The sequence below is a fragment of the Sus scrofa genome, chromosome 14, assembly GCF_000003025.6.
Source record: "Sus scrofa isolate TJ Tabasco breed Duroc chromosome 14, Sscrofa11.1, whole genome shotgun sequence".
Taxonomy (NCBI): domain Eukaryota; kingdom Metazoa; phylum Chordata; class Mammalia; order Artiodactyla; family Suidae; genus Sus; species Sus scrofa.
This window is the reverse complement of record NC_010456.5, coordinates 106,118,150-106,139,345: the sequence shown is the minus strand read 5'-3', so window position 1 is coordinate 106,139,345 and position 21,196 is coordinate 106,118,150. Positions and strand designations below refer to the sequence as shown.

Sequence of the window (21,196 nt, the reverse complement as noted above, 5' to 3'; positions counted from 1 at the left end):
AAGATGGATGGCAAACAGGCGAACGATGCCCCAGATGAGAGGGAGGTGAAAACCAGATCATCAAAGAACCCAAAGGATCTAACATTCCTTACAAAGGAATGAAGCAGAGCTGGTAAGAAGGTGGCATGGAAGTTAAACCACCAAAAATAGGGGTGGTGTCAATGTCCTTGGGGTCAACCACAGATTGCAAGGTAAATTTTTGTAAAAGTGTGGTCAGGAATAAAAACAGCTCCATGCGGGCCAGGCCTTCTCCTACACAAGCCCATTTTCCAGAAAATAACAAAGACAGCACATACTCCTTGAACACTGTGTTTCTTGCCATCAGAAAGAGACTCTGTAGTAGTAACTATTTGATGAAAGGTTAAATGAATGAATGGAAAGCAAGATGGGTGCATAGACAGATGGACAAAGGTTGGAAAAACATGATAGCCACCTCACATCTTAGGTAGCATTCTTTCAACAAATATTTGTTGAGTATCAGCACTATGCCAATTCCTTCAAGTGTTTGCATATTATGACTGATCGCAATTTTGTTTTTCATTTTTAACATTTTCCTGAAGTATAGTTGGTTTACATGTTGTAATAATTACTCTGTACAACAGTGATTCAGTTATGCATGTACACATATCCATCCTCTTTTAGATTCTTTGATGACTGCAATTTGATTTTTTCAAGTTTCCATCGATCTTTCTCTAGAGACACCCACACATTTGTTGTATTTTCTCTTTCTAGTTTGATGATCCAACATGATTCTTCCCATTCCACAGCCTCTATTCTCTGCTGTAAGCATACCTCCTCTTCATCAACCTCTATACTGTCATACTTTGAACCTTCATACTTTGAAGTTTCAGGGTTATAACACACAGTTCCTTGTGGCTAAGATGCACTTCTCTTGTGTTTTTTTCCGAAGCTCACTCAAATTTTATTTCTGAATTTGAAAGAACTAGGCCACCTCTCCAGAACTTCAGTGATCAAGCCCAATGATGAGGATATATCACAAGAAGGGAAAATGCATGGGTGCTGGGATTGCTGCCCCTCTCCAGGGACAAAGAGCATTTCTACCAGCCCCAGAGTAGGTCCTCTGTCACTTCCAACTCATCTCCAGTAGGTATCTTGGCCTCTGAAGTCATGAAGAAAATAAATGTTGTTACCTGCTGAGAAAGCCATGAAGTGGTCACTTTTCTGAAAGTTGCCACCCTCATCCAGGAAGTGGCCAGGGTCAAACACTTCTGGGTTGGGGAACTCTTTGCCATTGTGTAGCACAAGTCAGTAATGTGAATATAGTTGTGCCCTGAAAGAAGAAATCAAGATAAACTGAACTATGAAGAAGACACAGAGCTGGAAGAAACCTTTCCAATTATTTATTCCAATCCATTGAGCTAGAGATGAATAAGTGTAACTCAAAATAAGGGCAGCAGCACTTTGATTCTGAGAGAACAAGTAATAACCAAGGATAAGTTGGAAGACCAGTGGAAGTGATGTTGCTAAAGTGAACTTCACTAGTATTTGAAATAATGAATACAGAGGTCCTAGGCTGCCAGATCTTATTAATCCATTCCACTTATAACCACATTTGGGGCCTTGTGTATGTTTCCACCAACTGCTTTATTTTATCACTGTGATTTTTCCATCATCTTATATATAGTTTATGATTTAAGACAGAAGTCATTACAGGGTTCCCATCATGGCTCAGTGGTTAAAAAATCTGTCTAGCATCCCTGAGGACACAGGTTTGATCCCTGGCCTCACTTAGTGGGTTAAGGATCTGGTGTAGCCGTGAGCCGTGGTGTAGGTTGCAGACATGACTCGTATCCCATGTTGCTATGGCTGTGGTATAGGCTGGCAGCTCCAGCTCTGAATCAACTCCTACCTGGGGAACCTCCATATGCCATGGGTGTGGCCCTAAAAAAGACAAAAGACAAATAACTAAAAAATAGAAATAAAGAAAACAGAAGTCATTATTGGAATTTGAATATCTGGAGTTATCTGTTCATAGTGCTTTTGTAAAGAGGCATTTGACTGAATTAAAAATAAACTTTCTGTGGCAAGCACAATGAGCCAGTAACATATATTAGCATTGATCATTGTCATGAAGACTGTTCATCGTAATTTTTAAAACCAGGGTAGCCTTCTTTATATAATAATCCTAGATTTGAAACACTGAAAACATGATAAGATTAGAAAAATTGTTGCATAACAATTCAGTTTAGTAGCATTAATTTAAGCAAGTTGTACTAGCAATACTAAAACTGCTAGATAAATGATTGAGAAGCACTATACCCACAAAGCCCGAAAGGGCCACCAACTGATTTTTTAAAATTTCAACAAAATTTTTCTCTTTAGGACCACACCTGAGGCATTTGGAAGTTTCCAGACTTCAAATCAGAGCTGCAGCTGCCAACCTAAGCCACAGTCACAGCAATGCCAGATCTGAGCTGCATCTGTGGCCTACCCACAGCTGGCAGAAACACCAGATCCTTAACCCACTGAGTGAGCCCAGGGATCAAATCCACATCCTCACAGACACTACATCGGGTTAACCTGTTGAACAACAATGGAAATACCTAGATTTTTATGAATTAAATGTCAAAAAGGACTTCTGTCATGCAGAAATCTGGCAGATATCACTTTACTATGTGAACAACACTGCATAAATAATTGTGGGATAAGTGACATGATGTGCCCTACTCCCCAGTGGATTTCAGTGGGACATACGAGGTGCTCGTGTGGTTCTGTTGACAAATCACCTGGAATCTATCTTTTGAAAACAGCAAAGCACAAAACAAGCCCAGGGCATATTTTTCATGACTACTAACCTGAACATTTCACAAAGGTAAATGTCCTGAAGGAAAACAAACAGGGCAAAGCGAACTGATAACAGGAGGTTATGAAGAAAAGATAACCATCATACATGCTTGTTCCTTGTCTGGATATTGAGTTGCAAAGGAAAAAAAAAGCTATAAAAGTTATTCCAGGAACATTAGGAAAAATTGAAATATAGGCTGTACATTAGATAATATTATTACATTAATATTTTCTGAGTGTATTATTACTCTGTATGCAAAAACTGAAATAGGAAGAGGTTGATGGATAGATGGATAGATAGATAAATGGACAATATTGAATGAGTTTTCACATATTGAGGTATGGGGAAGTTATTCTGGCTTATACACAATGTAACTTGAGTATTATGATCATTAAAACAGCCTATTTGCATCCCTTCAAATATACATTGCACACCTGTTTAACCATTAAGGCAGAAGGTGCACTGTCCATAAATAAAGGATGTCCATATTAGGAATGCCCCTCAAGTCAGCAGAGAAAAATCTGACTTGTATCCATGAGGACACAGGTTCGATCCCTGGCCTCACTCAGCGGATTAAGGATCTGGCATTGCTGTGAGCTGTGGTGTGGGTTGCAGACATGGCGCAGGTCTGGTATTGCTGTGGCTATGGCATAGGCCAGTGGCTACAACTCTGTTTTGACCCCTAGCCTGGGAAACTCCATATGCCGTGGGTGCAGCCCTAGAAAGACAAAATATATTTTTTTAAAAAAAGAATGTCCATGTTAAATATAAAAACTATATGTTGTAAGCCACAGGGGAAGTCCAAGTGGAAAAAAAATAATTGTATTTGGGAAATAACAAAAAAAAAATAAGCACCCATAAAAACAAAAATATAAATAAACACATAAATAAATAAAACACTCTGACATCTTTTAAAAAAAAATAAGATTATATGATTCCTTTCCTGGGATGCCACTTCAGGAACTCCTTCAAGAATAACACTCCCTTCCATGCACCAAGGCCATACTGACTTACTGTGTAAATGCTGATCTGATTTTTTTAAAACCCTGAAGGATTATATCCCCGAATTGTTCGATTTTTTTTTTTTTTGACAAAACATGAAACTGTGCTAAAAATTATGCTTCTCCAGAGCACTTTCTCAGAGTTATCTGAAATGCTGTGTCCTGGGATACAGTTCTCAGTTTGGCAAATAAAACTCGTTTTTACTTCTTTTATAGATTATTCAAAATTTCCATTGATATTGCAAAAGTAGATATATAAAGAAAAACATATATCCCTTATGTGTGCACATGTTTTCAATTGTTTTTAGGTTAAAAAACATTTAATGCACACTTGGGGAAAACTTGCATCCCCTAAGTGTATCATACAGAAGGTATATAACTCCACAGTTGAAATTACTCCTTTGTATATTTTTATACAAGTAGTGTATGAAAATCTTTCAGATACAAAAAAAGGTAGAAAAGTCAATATACCTTCAGCAAATATTGCTCTAATAATTGGATGTTTATAAAGAAAAAAGGGGAAACATAACTATTATTTCTCATCGTAAGTAAAAATTATCGGAGCGGATCAATGATCCAAATGTAAAAATTAAAACTATAAAGTTTTAGAAATCAGTAAGGGCAATCTTTGGAATCCTATGTTGGAAAAGGGTCTTTAGATTAAAAAAAAAATCCAACAAATCAATCTCACAGCATTGCAAAGTGTTCCATTAGACAGACTGTCCTAGATATTGACAAATGACCCATGTACAAATACAGCCTACCACCTGTCTTTGTACAAAGAATGAGCTAAGCATTTTAAATTGGAAAAAAGCAATGAAGAAGAACATTTTGAGACACATGGACATTACATGAAATCTCTTCAGCCTCCACAAAGACTGGGATACAGCCATTCACATTTGTATCAGACATGTCCGATGACTACTTCCATGTTTCAACAGCAGAAGTGAATACTAGCATCAGACACTCCAGTGCTTCAAATTCTGAAATATTTACACTTTGGCCTATTACAGAAAAAGGTTACCAACTTCTGACTGAGACCATTATTTCTAGCTATCTCAGTGGCTCCAGCCTTAGATAAGAGAAATCATTTTTCTGATAGGTAAAAAGGTGGACTCGGCCTCCCAGTAGTCATGTTTCTCACTGGGATGCTCATGCAGAAGGGAACAGTCATTCCCGATACATACTTGGGAATATATACATGACAGTATGAAGGTCAATTCCTGATACAGTGGATGTGAGAGGTGTACAGTCCCATTTTGAGTTCCAGTGCAGTTTCCTGTTTACTTAGAAACGAGAGGAGAAACAACTATTACCTTACACCTCAGTATTTTGAAGTCTTTTTCTCATCATGTCCTTTGGTGAAAAAAATAGAAGACCTGAAGTTCTAACCCTTGTGTGAAATTGCCGATCACTGAGACAAGTCCCATAATCCCTAAGAAAATTCTCTCTTCTCCAAAGAATGACCTTGGTACTTGCAGCCTTATCAATCTCATTACTTTCTTTCCCCAACAAAATACACATTTTAGTTATACTATTTTTTAACTTTAAGAGTAATACGCTTTGGCTCAAGTGGAAGAGAGAAGTTTGCAGCACACCAACTAGAAAGTCTGAATATGTACACAGAAATTGTGTGGTAGAAAGCAGCAGAAATATGCCAAGGCAAAAGTCTGTCTCAGTATTCTCTAGTTGGGAGACTTTCAGAGAGGCAAGCTGACACCTGAAGTTAATTTTAGTCTTTGTCAATGCCCAAATTTTACTCAAAACACTCAAAATAGGATGTTACATCACTCTGTCTGCCTAGTAGGAGAGGGATGAACCCTTTCTGGAGTAAGATGAACATCATTTGAAACCCAGCATTTTTTCATTTATAATAATTGATTTTTAACCAAAATTAATTAGGCATTTCAAAGACACAATTCAGTGGTCACATGTAGAAGAGAGGAAGGCAATAAAAATATATCCACATTAGGGAATAATCTTCTCCGAATTTTATGATACCAGCATTAGTTTGATAAAGGAAATAGGATGACAACATTTTGAGGATGAAAAATTATAGATCAAAAATCTCAAAAGTAAAAATCATTAAAAATGCTTATGACTGACTGTAAACAGTGAAGTCCTGAACCAAATGTTGCAAATCAAATCCAACTGTGTGGATACTTGTATAATATGCATATTTAGTGGGAAAAGTGAGGCCAATAGATACAATGATATCAATAGATGGAGTTATCTAATAAAAAAAATGTTCATGGCCAAAAATATCATTAAAAATAAAAGGATAAGCTTCCCTAATCTGATTTTTAAAATCTAGCAAAATACACATACAAATCATTCTCCATAGTGAGATGTTAATCTCTACTCTCCTGCAGCTGAGAAATGAAACAAGGACAAAACAAAGGTATTAATCCACCTAGCAGCACAATGTACACAGACATTGCCATTAATCTAGAGACAAACTTTCGACAACGATTTTAAATTTTACAAGGCTGCTGCATGTAAAGTCATTGAAATGAAAAATCAAATAAATGAGTTCCTGTTGTGGTGCAGTGGAAACCAACCCCACTGGTATCCATGAGGATGCCAGTTCCATCCCTGGCCTCACTCAGTGGGTTAAGGATCTGGCGTTGCCATGAGCTGTGGTATATAGGTCGCAGATGGGGCTCAGATACCGAGTTGCTGTGGCTGTGGTGTAGGCCCACAGCTGTAGTTGCCATTCCACCCCTAGCCTGGGAACTTCCAAACGCCACTGGAGTGGCCCTAAAAAGCAAAATAAAATTTAAAATAGAAATCAATTATATTATCATATTTTAGATAAAAGAATGGAAAATTATTTTTAAACATTTGTAACAACAACAATGAGCATCTTGGGAAAACTAAACAAAAGATTTGTAAGCCAAATCACCAAAACACCCTTCGTTATTTAGAAAGTTAAAGACTTTCAAAACTGGGAGCATTTACCATATTCATTAATTGAAAGCTTCAAAATGTCCTCATAAGTCTTCCCACACTGATTTAATGTCACCCTGATAAATATCCCAGCAAAGTGTTTGCTAAATTGACAAACCAATACCAACATTCATTTGGAAATGTAAACAGCTAGGCCAAACAAGATGAAAGAAGCAGAATACGTTTGGAATCTTTACACTGACAGCTGTCAAAAATCTGTTATAAAGCTTCATAGATGTACCTGGAAACAAGACATAACCCAAAAAGCCGCCAAACACATGGTTTTGATTGGTTTTTACTTCTCTCACCTTGTGTTCACAGTGTATTACATCCATACTCCAGGAAGAGGAACGTCAAGACCACTGAGGTTCATATAAGAAAAATCAATCCTACCTTGGGGATGAGGTAGTTTCTGAATTTAATGTCACAAGTAACCGCATGAGGCAGGTTAGTAGGGACCAGGTCACTGTATCTCTGGACCTCGTGCACCACCGCATCCGTGTAGGGCATGTGGCTCTTGTCCTGCATGCAGGGGCTCCGGTGTCTGCCAATCACATGGTCAATCTCTTCCTGGATCTTGGCTGGCAAGAGACAAGTAAAATTGATGGAGAGAGGGAAAAATGCATACCACATTTGCATACCAACTTAGAGATCCATGAGACATGACGCAGGTGTCCCAACATCATCATAAACATCAGTTATATGCCTAGAAATGCACCTAGACATAGAGAGGCAATGCCCATAATATATACGTAAGTCTCCTACAAGCGAGGCTTAACAACAGCTAAAGAGGCATTTATATTAGCAAACATGGTAACACAAACGGAAATGATGAAATGTTTCAAAATATAAATAGAACATAATGGCAAGAAACTACAGTCACTGCAGAAAGAAAAGGAAATCCAGTATTAAAAATAATATATGGGTAATTTTAGGATAGGAGTAATTGAGACTGAAATAGTAACAAAATTATTTCATTAGAGTTGCTGTAATAGTACTTTTTTACATTTTAAAGTGAGACTGTTAGGCATTTAATAATGATGATATAATATATGTTTGACAATTCCTTGTGACATTTGCTGGGAAAATTGTCAGTTAGTAAAAAAAGAATAATATACATATGAAAAATTTATTTGCCTGCAAGGAATGTAGATACTTTTCTGGATAGGAAACTAATGTACTACTGAAATAAAAGTACATGCTGTAATACAAAAAAAAAAAAAAAAAAAACAATAAACCACCACGTTTTGAAAAGTGGTACTATATGTGTTTCACTGTATTTGTGTAGTGTGTGTGCAGTTTGCAGCTACTACTTTCTTTAGCATCTAACTGCCAAATGCCATCACTTTGAACATTCTAGCATTTTCTTCTGAAATTCATTTCTAAATAATGACTCCGTTTCTATTTCTTAGGAATTTTTTAACAATATTTGATGTTCTGGTATTAGAGTTGAGACTTCCCATTTCCACCCCAACCTCATACAAAATATACCCAAATACACACACACACACACACACACACACACACAAATTCCCTTAGTTTATTTTCACAAAATTTACATCACAATTTCTGGCTATGAAAATACTCATTTTAGGGAGATCCTGTTGCAGCTCAGCAGTTAAGAAATACATAGCGTCTCCCTGAGCATGCAGGTTTGATGCCTGGACTCGGTGAGTGGGTTAAGGATCCCATGTTGTTGCAAGCTGTGGCATAGGTCACAGATGCAGCTGGGAACCAGCATTGTTGTGGCCGTGGCATAGGCCCAGCTGAAACTCTGATTCGACCCCTAGCCTGGGAACTTTCACATGCTACAGGTGAGGCCCTAAAAAGAAAAAAAAAATTAATTCAAAGAACATTCTGATTACATCAACAATGCTCCCCCATAAGAGAACTAGGATTATGCTTCATTTTTGATACTTTCTGGAACTTAAACATGTCTCTTTAATTCATAAAATTCTATATCGTCACTTAGAATTATTCCCAAATATTGACATAGACATTTCAAATGCCTAATCATAATTTCCCTACTATTAGGAAACCGCAGATAATCGATCACCTCTCTTCTCTTCTTGGTTTATTCCTTTACACCTGCTTTAGCCACTGAAACATTGCAGGGTTTTGTTTTGTTTTGTTTTGATTGGCTTGTTTGGTTTTTTGGCTGCCCCAATGGCATGCAGAAATTTTTGGGACTGAACCTGCACAACAGCAGGGACAACACCAGATCCTTAACTGCTAGGCCACCACGGAATTCCACATATACCTAACTGTTTTGAAATGGATATTTTCCAGGCCCAATTTCTAACAACAGGTTTCACTTTTTTCTCTTTTAAAAAAATCTTTTTTTTAGGGCTGCACCTGTGGCATATGGAGGTTCCCAGGCTAGGGCTGAATCGGAGCTGTAGCCGCTGGCCTACACCACAGCCACAGCAATGCTGCAGCTGAGCTGCACTCTGCCACCTACACCACACCTCATGGCAATGCCAGATCCTTAACCCACTGAGCAAGGCCAAGGTTAGAACCTGCATCCTCATGGATACTAGCCAGATTTGTTTCTGCTGAGCCACGATGGGAACTCCACAGTTTTGACTCTTTTATTCCACCCTTCACGAGTTTTCCAAATTCCTGGAGCCCATGGCTTTCTCTGATATGACTTCAGGCATATGGATGAGAAAGAGAAGAGTGGGAGAAAATTTTTGCCACACATACAGGTCTGAAAAGACCCTCTTTTTAATAATACAGAATTTGACAGTTTCTCTTGAGATACCCAGTGCTGTTTTTCAAACTTAATCCTTTATACATGACCAATACATATCTCCGAAAGCTATCGTGATTTTCTCTGGTGTTCTGAAAAGTCATGAACCTGTGTCTTAGGGTGGATGTTTTCATTTGATTCGCTCTGCTAGACATGTTGAGAGAGTTTTCTGTCTACATGGCAACTTCTGGAGGTCTCTTCTCCAGAGTATTTCCACTTTCTGGAGTTTATTTATGGTACTGAATTTCAGGATGGAGAAAGGAACTAAAAGCTTCTGAATTCAAAAAATGAATTCCTATCTAACCTTTCCTCTCAGCTGTACACCTCACTCTTGCCCCCAGTCTCTGCCCATATGGGCCTCTTAGGTTCATTTCTCTAGACAGTAAGCACCTCTCATTCTCTTGTGCAAACACAGTTACCCAATAAAAGGAGTTGTCAGAAGGACATGGCAGGGTGACCTACCTTTATCAGCCTGTTGTTTCTCCCTCTCCACTCACTGAAAACCAGTACTTTCAAATACTGAATCTTATGGGAGTGTAAAGACACAAATGACGTTTCATTATACAACTGCCTCTTCTAACGTTTAGGCTATAACTTCATCCTCTCTGCTAATATCATTATCACCTCTCAGTATACTCTCTGTCTTTCAAAAATTTGTTGAAGATGGGTTGGCTGCTTCCTGACCTCTTCTCCATCTTTAAAAGGCTAATTCTGGTTTCAAGAGGCTATAGTCATTCCAGTGGGATCCTAACACAAAGCAAGATAATGTCTATGTCTAAAATGCTATGTATAACTGGAACTCTTTAAAGGTTAATTTCTACCAAATAGCCCTTTGTAAAACTAAAATTATGGACCCCCTCCACTCCACAATTCTTATTCTGGCAATAACCATGATTCTGGAAACAAACTTCTCAATGAATAAAATTCCTGGATACACACATCTCAGGCCAATTCCTTGTGATTCTAACTTTTTAAAGCACTTACAATACTGTGAAAATTATCTCAGGCAGCCTCACTAAATTTCCAGGATTTTCACTAATGTTTCCATAAGGAGCGTTTCCATTTTCCCTACCATGGTTTTATAACACTGAGTTTTCAGAATGGGGAGCATCAAAATGGCCTTTCCATAATAAAACCAACATGCAGTCTCTGGCCAGTTCATGCCCCTGTGCCTGCTACAAATAACCTCCCATGAAGTCCTGATGCTCTTTTGTTGATTCTGCTACTGCCCACAGTGTCTTCACTCCTCCCAGTCCTCCTTCCACATCATGTAAAGATGTCCCACTATTGTCCTTGCATAAATTTGAAAAAAAATACAATGGAGATTTAAGCAGTTCTCTAAGAGACACAAGGTCAAATGCACTCACAGTCTCTTTCCAACATCTCCTCTGAAGCCACCCTTCCCACCATGGTGCTCATCATACCTGTGACATCTGGGTGCTTGAGCAGCAGGAGGAGCCCATGTCTCAGAGTGGTGCTCACTGTCTCTGTCCCAGCTGCAAACAAGTCAGCAATAGTGACCGTCAAGATTTCCAGTGTATATTCTGATTGGTGATTGTGCTTCTCCTAGGAGTGATTTGATTTGGAAAAATTACAAAGCATGGGAAAAAAGCAGGTAAACAGGGACCATGAATAGCTAAAAAAATAAGTTGGTACAAATCATCCCTGAGGAAGCCCAGACACTGGAATGACTAGATAAAAACTTGGATATACATGTCTTAAATATGCTCAGGGAGCAGAAGAAAACCATGGATAAGAACTAAAGAGTATCAGAAAAGTGTATGAACAAGTGCAGAATGAGAAAAGTCTTATAAAAGGAGCCAAAGAGAAATTGCCAAAGAAGAAATAAAAATGAGTAACAGCACATGAAAATATGGTCACTATCAGTGTTCATACAGGAAATGCAAATTAAGCTACAAGGAGATACCTCTTCACATTAACTAATGACAAGAAATTAGAAAGTAACTATGGGGAATTATGTGGAAAAATAGGAAATCTTTAGATGGCTGGTGGGATTATAGATGCTGCAGTCTCTGTAGAAAAGTCTGGCTGTATCTCAAAATGTTAGGTATAAAATGACCATAATCTCACCAATTCCACTCCCAGGAATATACCCAACATAAATGAAAACATACCCATGAGGAAACTTGCATGCAAGTTTGTAACAACATCTCTCATATGACCCAAAGGAAATGGCCCAAAAGAATGATGTTGGTAGCAACATCATTCATACGGCCCAAAGGAAAAAACAGCACAAATGTACACCAATACAGAGAAGGCACACTAAATTATGGTATGAACATAAAATTGAACACTATTCAGCCATAAAAGAGAAAAACAGAGTACTGATACCAACTACAACTTAGATAAGCCTCCAAAACATGACACTAGGTGAAAGAAGCCCAGAAACAAGAGGGGCAATGCTAGAGTTCCTTTATATGATAATACCATAACAAGGAAATCCATAGAGACATAGAGCAGGTTAAAGGTTAACATAAGAGGGAGTGGAGTGAAAGAGGAATGAGCATTTGATGGATACAGGATATTGCTGCAAAGTGATAGGAAAGTTTTGAAATAAATGAACTAGTTGTCACACAACATTGCGAATGCACTAAATACCACTACAAGTACACACTTTAAAATGATTAACTATATGGGTATGTGAATTTCAACTCAGTTTTGTTTTGTTTTATTGTTTTTTGTTTGTGGCTGCACCTGCAGCATATGTTAGTTCCCGGGTTAGGAGTCACATTGGAGCTGCAGCTGTGGCCTATACCACAGCCACAGGAAAACCGAATCAGAGCTACATCTATGACCAATGCCACAGCCTGCAGTAATGCCAAATACTTACCCCCCTGAGCAAGGCCAGGGATTGAACTCACATCTTCACGGACACTATGCTGGGCTCCTAACCTACCAAACCACAAAGGGAACACCTTCACCTCAATTTTTAAATGCCATTACTCCATAAATTGATCCAGATTTCCACAATCTCTATCAAAATCAGTACTGATTCTTTCGTATAAATTATCAAGTTTACCTATAAGTCATCTGGAAATTCAAGAAACTCAGACTAGACAAAACAATCTTGAAAAATAACAACAAAATTAGAGGACTCACACTTCTCAATTTCCAAGTAAACTAGATGAGATCCTGCTGTGTACCATGGGGTACTATGTCTGGTCACTTAGGATGCAGCATGATAATATGAGAAAAAACATTGTATACATATATGTGTAACCGAGTCACCATGCTGTACAGTAGGAAAAAAATAATGTATTGGGGAAATTTAAGAAAATAAATAAAAATTTAAAACTCAAAAAAACAAACTACAAAGATAGTAATTAATACTAAAAGATATGCTATTGATATAACTATTGACATTCTTTAATGATTCTAATTTTTTCCATTATAGTTGGTTTACAAGATTCTGTCAATTTCTACTGTACAGCCACATGTCCCAGTCCCACATATTATATACATTCTTTTTCTCACACGATCCTCCACCATGTTTCATCACAAGTGACAAGGTATAGTTCCCTGTGCTATACAGCAGGATCTCATTGCTTATCTACTCCAAATGCAACAGTTTGCATCTATTAACCTCAGATTCCCAGTCCTTCCCACTCCCTCCCCCTCCCCCTTGACAACCACAAGTCTCTTCTCCAAGTCCATGATTTTCTTCTCTGTGGATAGATTCATTTGTGCCATATATTAGATTCCAGAGATAAGTGATATCATATGGTATTTGTTTTCTCTTTATGACATACTTCACTTAGTATGGGAGTCTCTAGTTCCATCCATGTTGCTGCAAATGGCATCATTGTGTTCTTCTTTATGGCTGAGCAGTATTCCACTGTGTATGTGTGTGTGTGTGTGTGTGTGTGTGTGTGTGTGTGTGTGTACAACATCTTCATAATCCCTTCATCTGTTGATGGACATTTAGGTTGTTTCCATGTCTTGGCTATTGTGAATAGTGCTGCAGTAAACATGTGGGTGCATGTGTCTTTGTCAAGGAAAGTTTTAGGATATATGCCCAAAAGTGGGACTGCTGGATCATACAAGAGTTCTATACTTAGTTTCCTGAGGTATTTCCATGCTGTTTTCCATAGTGGTTGTACCAATTCACATTCCCACCAATAGTGCCAGAGGGTTCCCTTTTCCCCACACCCTCTCCAGCATTTATTATTTGTGGACTTATTCATGACGGCCATTCTGACTGGTGTGAGGTGGTACCTCATAGCAGGTTTGATTTCCTATTCTCTAAAAATCAGGGATGTTGAGCATTTTTTCATGTGCCTGTTGGCCTTCTGTATATCTTCTTTGGAGAAATGTCTATTGAGGTCTCTTGACCACTTTTCAATTGGGATGTTGGGTTTTTTGCTGTTGAGTTGTATAAGTTGTGTATATATTTTAGAGATTAACCCCTTGTCAGTTGTATCATTTGAAACTATTTTCTCCCATTCCATAGGTTGTCTCTTTTTTTTTTTTTTTTTTTTTGGTTTCGTTTGCTACGCAAAAGTTGTCTGTTTGATTAGGCCCCATTAGTTTATTTTTGCCATTCCTTCTGTTACCTTGGGAGTCTGACCTAAGAAAACACTTGTATGGTTGATGTCAGAGAATATTTTGCCTAAGTTCTCTTCTAGGAGTTCAATGGTATCTTATCTTAGGTTTAAGCTTTTAAGATATTTTGAGTTTATTTTTGTGCATGGTGTGAGGGTGTGTTCCAGTTTCACTGATTTACATGCAGCTGTCCAGTTTTCCCAGAACCACTTGCTGCAGAAACTCTCTTCTTCCCATTTTATATTCTTGCCTCCTTTGTTGAAGATCAATTGATTGTATATGTCTGGGTTTATTTCTGAGTTCTCCATTCTATCCCATTGGTCTGTATGTCTGTTTTGGTACCAGGACCATACTATCTTGATTATTGTGGCTTTGTAATATTGCCTGAGGTCTGGGGGAGCCTGCTGCTTGGTTTTTCTTTCTCAGGAATGTTTGGTATAAGTACTGACGTTTAGATTCCTGGAATAGGTGTCAGGTTACAGGAATAAACCCTCAAATTTTTAACCTATTGATTTTTGACAAATGGTGCCAAGATGACTCATGTGTGAAGAACAGTCTTTTCAGCAAATGGTGCAGAATCCATGCTCTCAGACATGTATCTTCAACTCCCTATCTATGCCAATTCACTTTACACTCAATTAAGGCCCCTCTCTTCAATCCACCTCCTCTTCTCCATCATATGCCCATGTATACAGTGTTATACATACAGAATTCATCCATCTGAAATGCCCTCCCTTGTCTTTCAATGCAAATATATTAATATTTATTTCCAACCACTGGCCATGCAGGAAGCCTAGACATATTAAGCCATTCTTTTGCATTCTCTCTCTTGCCACCTCACTTTTTTTTCTTTTTTTTTTTTTTGTTTGCTTTTTAGGGACACACCTGTGGCATATGGAAGTCCTCAGGCTATGGTTGAATCAGAGCTGAAGCTGAAAGCCTACCCCACAGCCACAGCCACAGTGGATCCAAACACCATCTGCAACATACACCATGGCTCAGGGCAACACTGGATCCTTCACCCACTGAGAAAGGCCAGAGGTTGTACCTCTATCCTCATGGATTCTAGCTGGGCTTGTAACCTGATGAGCCCAGGGGAAACTCCTCTGTGTCTCTTACAGTGTGTGCAATGACCATGCCCATCTTCATACTACAGCCATAATTTTGAATTTTCTAACTGATTTCTAATTGTTTACATGCTACCTGACATGTCATTCTGCCTCTCCTTAAGTAGATTATGAGTATCTAAAGAGTAGAAGCAATATCTTCAACTGATTTAATCATTAAATATTATCTCTTTCATAATGCTTCCTGTAGATCCATGCACACAACAGTATGCATTCATGCATACTTAAGATGCTTGTCAGCATCACAAGCTAGCCCACTGAAACATCCCTGATAAAGACAAAACTATGCAATGAACCATAAAATGCACAAAATCAAATAACTGAGCTGTCATTAACATGGTACCTGCTCCATCTTGATCAGGAAAAAATCAATCAAGTCCTGAGGGTTGTTAATGTCCAGGGATGCTTGGTGTTCTCTGGTTTTCTCCAAAGTGTAACTTCTCATTTGAGCAAAAGTTTTAAGGAATGTGTTGTAACTTCCTGGGAAATAATCAAGGAGAACAGGGAATATGTTGCAGACCTGGAAGAGAAAACAAGAGTCTATTAAATAAAGAACACTTCAGGAAGACTTAAGCACTATATGCTCAGCCTGGTGAATAACTCTGTTAAAGTATCAATATAACATGGTCTTTGTAGTGAGGGGAATATTTATTTCACAATACACAATTTTCTATGCTGATGGACATATTTAAGGGAGAAAATGAGGACCAGGGATCAAAGATAATTATCATTTCCTATTCTCAATGTTTATAGTATGAGAGCATTTATATATAAATCTTTTCTTATTTTTACAGCAATTTTTCCCTACAGTCATGAAACATGGGATGGCATGAAATACAATAATTCCCATTTGTAGATGACAGCAGACTTTAAAGGAGTTTAGGCAAATTGATGTAGAGCACAGAGCTGGTCCCTGATGTTTAGTACCTTCCAGAATAAAATCAGTATTTTACAACTGAGAGGGTCCAAAAGATACCATGAAACACAACTCAAATTTTCATGTATTAAGTAGCCATACACCAGAGCAATGAAGTGACATCTCTAAGATCACACCATCATCCTTTAGGCAGAGTGCAAAACATGTCAGCTTAGTCCAGGCTACAATTGAGATGTTTGTTTATAGCTCCTCCATCCCCCCCCAAAAAAATTTATTCTCTCATCCTCAACGCAATTACCTCATCAGTTAGGATGCCAACCGAAGCCTCAAACTCTCCTGATTTAGTCAGGGCGCCCTGGCAGCACTCTCCCTCTAGAAGGAGACAGTCTCTTCCTTCCTAAATGCAGATGTTTCTACCAAGGAATGTGCTGAAGAAGGCATTAAATGGTGATTGGTGACAAGACGTGTGGGTAATGGAAGCCTTTACAGAAGGACCAAGAATTCCTTCTATTGCTGTGGTCATGTTTTGGGGAAGTTGCCAGAGTACTTTATGGAAACTGGGCTTTGGAATTTAGTGGAAAAACCACTGGACCAGGGACAATAGGACAGAAATGCAGTGCTGTACTCTGGGCATGTATTTTCCTGTCTGTCATTAGAGGGCTCAGCCGAAGGTGTTCTCCATGGTGCTGAGCTCTGGGCAGGATGGTGATCACACACTCACTTCACAGCTTGGTGCATAGAGAGATTTGGACTTCGTGGAGAAAAGAGCATAAATGGCTCTTTGAGAAGCAAGGATCTTGGCCTCCCCTGCCTCCATGGAGAGTTCAGAATCCTGAGGTTTTCCTTCACTTTTTCCATTAGGTTTAGAAAAGTCTGATCTTTATAATCAAAGCGGTTCTGGTAAATAATGGAACTGATCATATTGCAGGGAGCACAGCTCAGGATAAAAGTGGGATCACAGGGTGAAGCTGAAGAATCAGAAACAATTGAAACACACCATTAAAACATACACATGAAACACACTGTCTTTGAGATAACAAGTAATGATGATGTTAGAAAAAAATTTCAATTTCTTTCCTACAAATTCCCTTCAAAACAAATATTCCACATGCACAACATCAATACGCTGTTTTTATCTTCATCTGAAAAGACCCTTTTAACCTAGCTAGGTATACCATGTTTTTTAGAAAAATATTCAATTCATAACCACTGCCTCTACTTGTACTCTTTTCACACAAGGTTACTGTTAATTTGAAAATATAAAGAAGAACGCATTTTCTTTTTTTTTTTTTTTTTTTTTTACTTTGCCTGTCATTATTTCTTTTTTTTTTTTTTAATTTTATTTTCCCACTGTACAGCAAGGGGGTCAGGTTATCCTTACATGTATACATTACAATTACAGTTTTTCCCCCACCATTTCTTCTGTTGCAACATGAGTATCTAGACATAGTTCTCAATGCTATTCAGCGGGATCTCCTTGTAAATCTATTCTAGGTTGTGTCTGATAAGCCCAAGCTCCCAATCCCTCCCACTCCCTCCCCCTCCCATCAGGCAACCACAAGTCTCTTCTCCAAGTCCATGGTTTTCTCTTTTGAGGAGATAGAACGCATTTTCAAATGCCATTTTCATATCGTTTAATAACTAAAATTGTAAGTGCTGAATAGCATCTGTCTTCAAAGCTGTAGAAAATTAAGCATTGATACATAAATAAAGAGAATATTTAGAGACCTCAAAATCAAGACTCTTGTAGAATCAGCAGAGGAAAAACGAAGGAGAGAGAGATGGTACATGAATTCATGTATTTGGAAAGAATAAAGGGAAGTATCCATGCTGTTTGAGAAGTAAGACTAGTAACACAACAATTACCATAAACTGGATTTTTGTCTAAAGTAAAAATGATGTAAAATTTTTATTTCAAATGTAAACTCCAGGTAAGTGAAACAAAAAAGGTAAATTGATGAACATGGTTCTTTTATTTTTTCATTTCAATGTTTAAAAATATTTACCTTCTTAAAAAAATAAAATATTTAAAATATTTCCTTTCTTAAGAAGCAAATATCCATCATTTCCAATAACCACAGAAATACATTTATTTGATTTATTGGGAAAAGCTGCCTTATGTGAACTTCTGGGTACCATTAGGCATAACCATCAAGAGAATACTATGGTTTAATACATTTGAATTTTTGCATCCTTTAAATCAAGTTTTTCATATTTCCTGCAAAGAAATTACATTAGAGGAAAACCTGTCCTTTTTTCTAGGAGGCCTATGAAATAAAACTCGTGTTATCAAATCATCAATGAAACATATTGAGATCCAATTATTATATTGAGACCCAATATTCACATCTATAGATGTCATTAAGGATTACTTAAATCAACCACACAGTGGCAACGTCACCTTAGAGAGATGGTGGATAGACAGTCCCAGCCCTCATTCTCCCATAGAAGCACTGGTTTAGCAATGATATTTGGACTAAAATTTCTCTATGAGATTTCCAGAATCCTTTAAGAAGTCATTGTAATATAGGAAAGCTCAAAGCTGAAAAAAAAATGATAAAGTTGATAAGAACAGCAATTTCCCTTTACACGTATCACCATCTCCCCCAAGCTGGAAAACCTCAATTCTGGAAGAGTGCCCATTCTTACCACTCCTATTCAACACAGTATTATAAGTCCTAGCCAGAAGAAGTCCACAAGGAAAGTAAAAGGTATCCAAAGGAAAAGGTTTCAAAAAAATCTGTTTGCAGATGCAATGATCTTACACATAAAAGACCTTAAACATGCCCCCCATATTTAAAACTAATCAATGAAAACAACAAAGTTACATGATGTAAAATCACCCAACAGGAGTTCCCATTGTGGCCCAGAGGTGACCAACCTGACTAGTATCCATAAGGACACGGGTTCAGTTGCTGCCTCTGCTCAGGGAGTTAAGAATCACGCACTGCTGCAAGCTGTGGTGTAGGTCACAGATGAGGCTCAGATCTGGCATTGCTGTGGCCATGGAATAAGCTGGCAGCTGCAGCTCCAATTTGACTCCTAGCCTGGGAACTTCCATATACCATGAGTACGACCCTAAAAAGAAAAAAGAAAAAAAAAATACACATACAAAAATTATCTGTGTTTCTATATTACGAAACTCCATGAAAAAAAAATCCCATTTTAAAAAGCAACAAAAACAATACTTAGGAATAAATTTAACCAAAGATGTAAAAGCTCTGAACATTTCTCTCTCATAAGATCTTAATGAAATAAAAAAGACACAAACAAATGGAAAGATATACAGTCCTTACAGACCAGGATTAGTACGCTTAATAGGTCCTTATTACTAAAAGCTATCTATAGAGTCAATATCATTTCGTTCAAAATTCTAATAGCTTTTAAAAATAGAAATATGAAAACAATCCTAAAATACATATGGAACCACAAAAGGCCCCAGATACCCAAAGAAGTCCTGAACATGAAGAAAAAAGCTGAATGCATTAAACTTTCTGGTTTCAAATAAAATTCCAGAGCTAAAAAAGCAAAACAGCAGTGTATTGGCATAGAAGTATACATAGAGACCAAGAAACAGAATTGAGAGCCCAGAAATAAACTTGCATATGAACTATCAATCAATACTTGAGAAGGGAGTCAAGAATACTCACTGGCAAAAGGATAATCTTGTCAAGAAGTGTTATCCTGTCTAGAGCAGCCTGCTTTGTGGCCTTAAACAAGCATTGTACCCCTGTTTAATCACTAAGGAAGAGAATGTATTTTAAAATTAAAATGAGTGGGAGGGACTGGGAGTTTGGGGTGAGTAGGTGCAAACTATTGCATTTGGAATGAATAAGCAACGAGGTCCTGCTGTACAGCACAGGGAACTCAATCTAAGCACTTGTGATGGAACATGATGGAGGACAATGTGAAAACAAGAATGTATATAAAAGTATAACCAGGTCACTTTGCTGTATAGCAGGAATTGACAGAAACCTGTCAATCAACTGTAATAAAATTTTTTTAAAAGTTGAATTGAGGGAGTTCCCGTCGTGGCGCAGTGGTTAACGAATCCGACTAGGAACCATGAGGTTGCGGGTTCGGTCCCTGCCCTTGCTCAGTGGGTTAAGAATCCGGCGTTGCCGTGAGCTGTGGTGTAGGTTGCAGACGCGGCTCGGATCCCGCGTTGCTGTGGCTCTGGCGTAGGCCGGTGGCTACAGCTCCAATTCAACCCCTAGCCTGGGAACCTCCATATGCCGCGGAAGCGGCCCAAGAAATAGCAACAACAACAACAAAAAAGACAAAAAAAGACAAAAAAAAAAAAAAAAAAAAAAAAAAAGTTGAATTGAAATGGAGTAACTGGGTTTTATGATTTCAAAATGGGGCTGATGGCCTTTGTGGAGATGGTTTAAACACATTACCGCATTACTAAGAACTTGAATTTTCTAAAGTTTATCAGACTCAGGTTTATCAGACCACTGGGCCTTCTCAACACAATATCTACTAGCAGCTACTGCCTGCAACTATGGGCTCAAGGTGGACCCTTACAACTATGCAATCATTTCAGACTCAAAACCAATCCTTCCTTAACAAATATTCTTACTTCATGCCATCTTCTGTTCTAATTCTGGACAAACAACTTACACGGTTTTGTGGGTTTTGTTTTTACAAACCCTCCCCCATTTCGTACCTGGCCAAACACAGTTCAAATGCTTCTTGAATCTGTCTCCCCCAGCTAATAGCCCTCAGTTTGGCTCAAATAAAACTGTTTTCTATTCCACTTACTGATTACTTCCATTCATGAATAGATGACACATACATATGACATTTTACATATAGTCGACCCTTGAAAATATGGGGGTTAAGGGCACCAACTTCCTGCACAACTTTAGAGTCAGTCCTCCAAAACCACAATTTCAATCAACCAGAAGTCATACACTACTGCAGAACATATGTATTTTTAAAAATTCACATCTAAGTGATCCCACAGTTCAAACCCATATTATTCAAATGTTAAAGAGATATACTGCACACAATGGAATATTATTCAGCCATGACAAAGAAGGAAATCCTTACATTTATAACAACATGGATGGATCTTGAGCATATTATGCTAAGTGAAATATGCCAAAGGGAAAAAGA

General features: G+C 38.0%; 1 pseudogene; it reads right to left on the bottom strand.

The window, feature by feature from the left end:
• Positions 7,276-21,196, bottom strand: part of LOC100624257 — a 61,084-nt pseudogene continuing 47,163 nt past the window's right edge.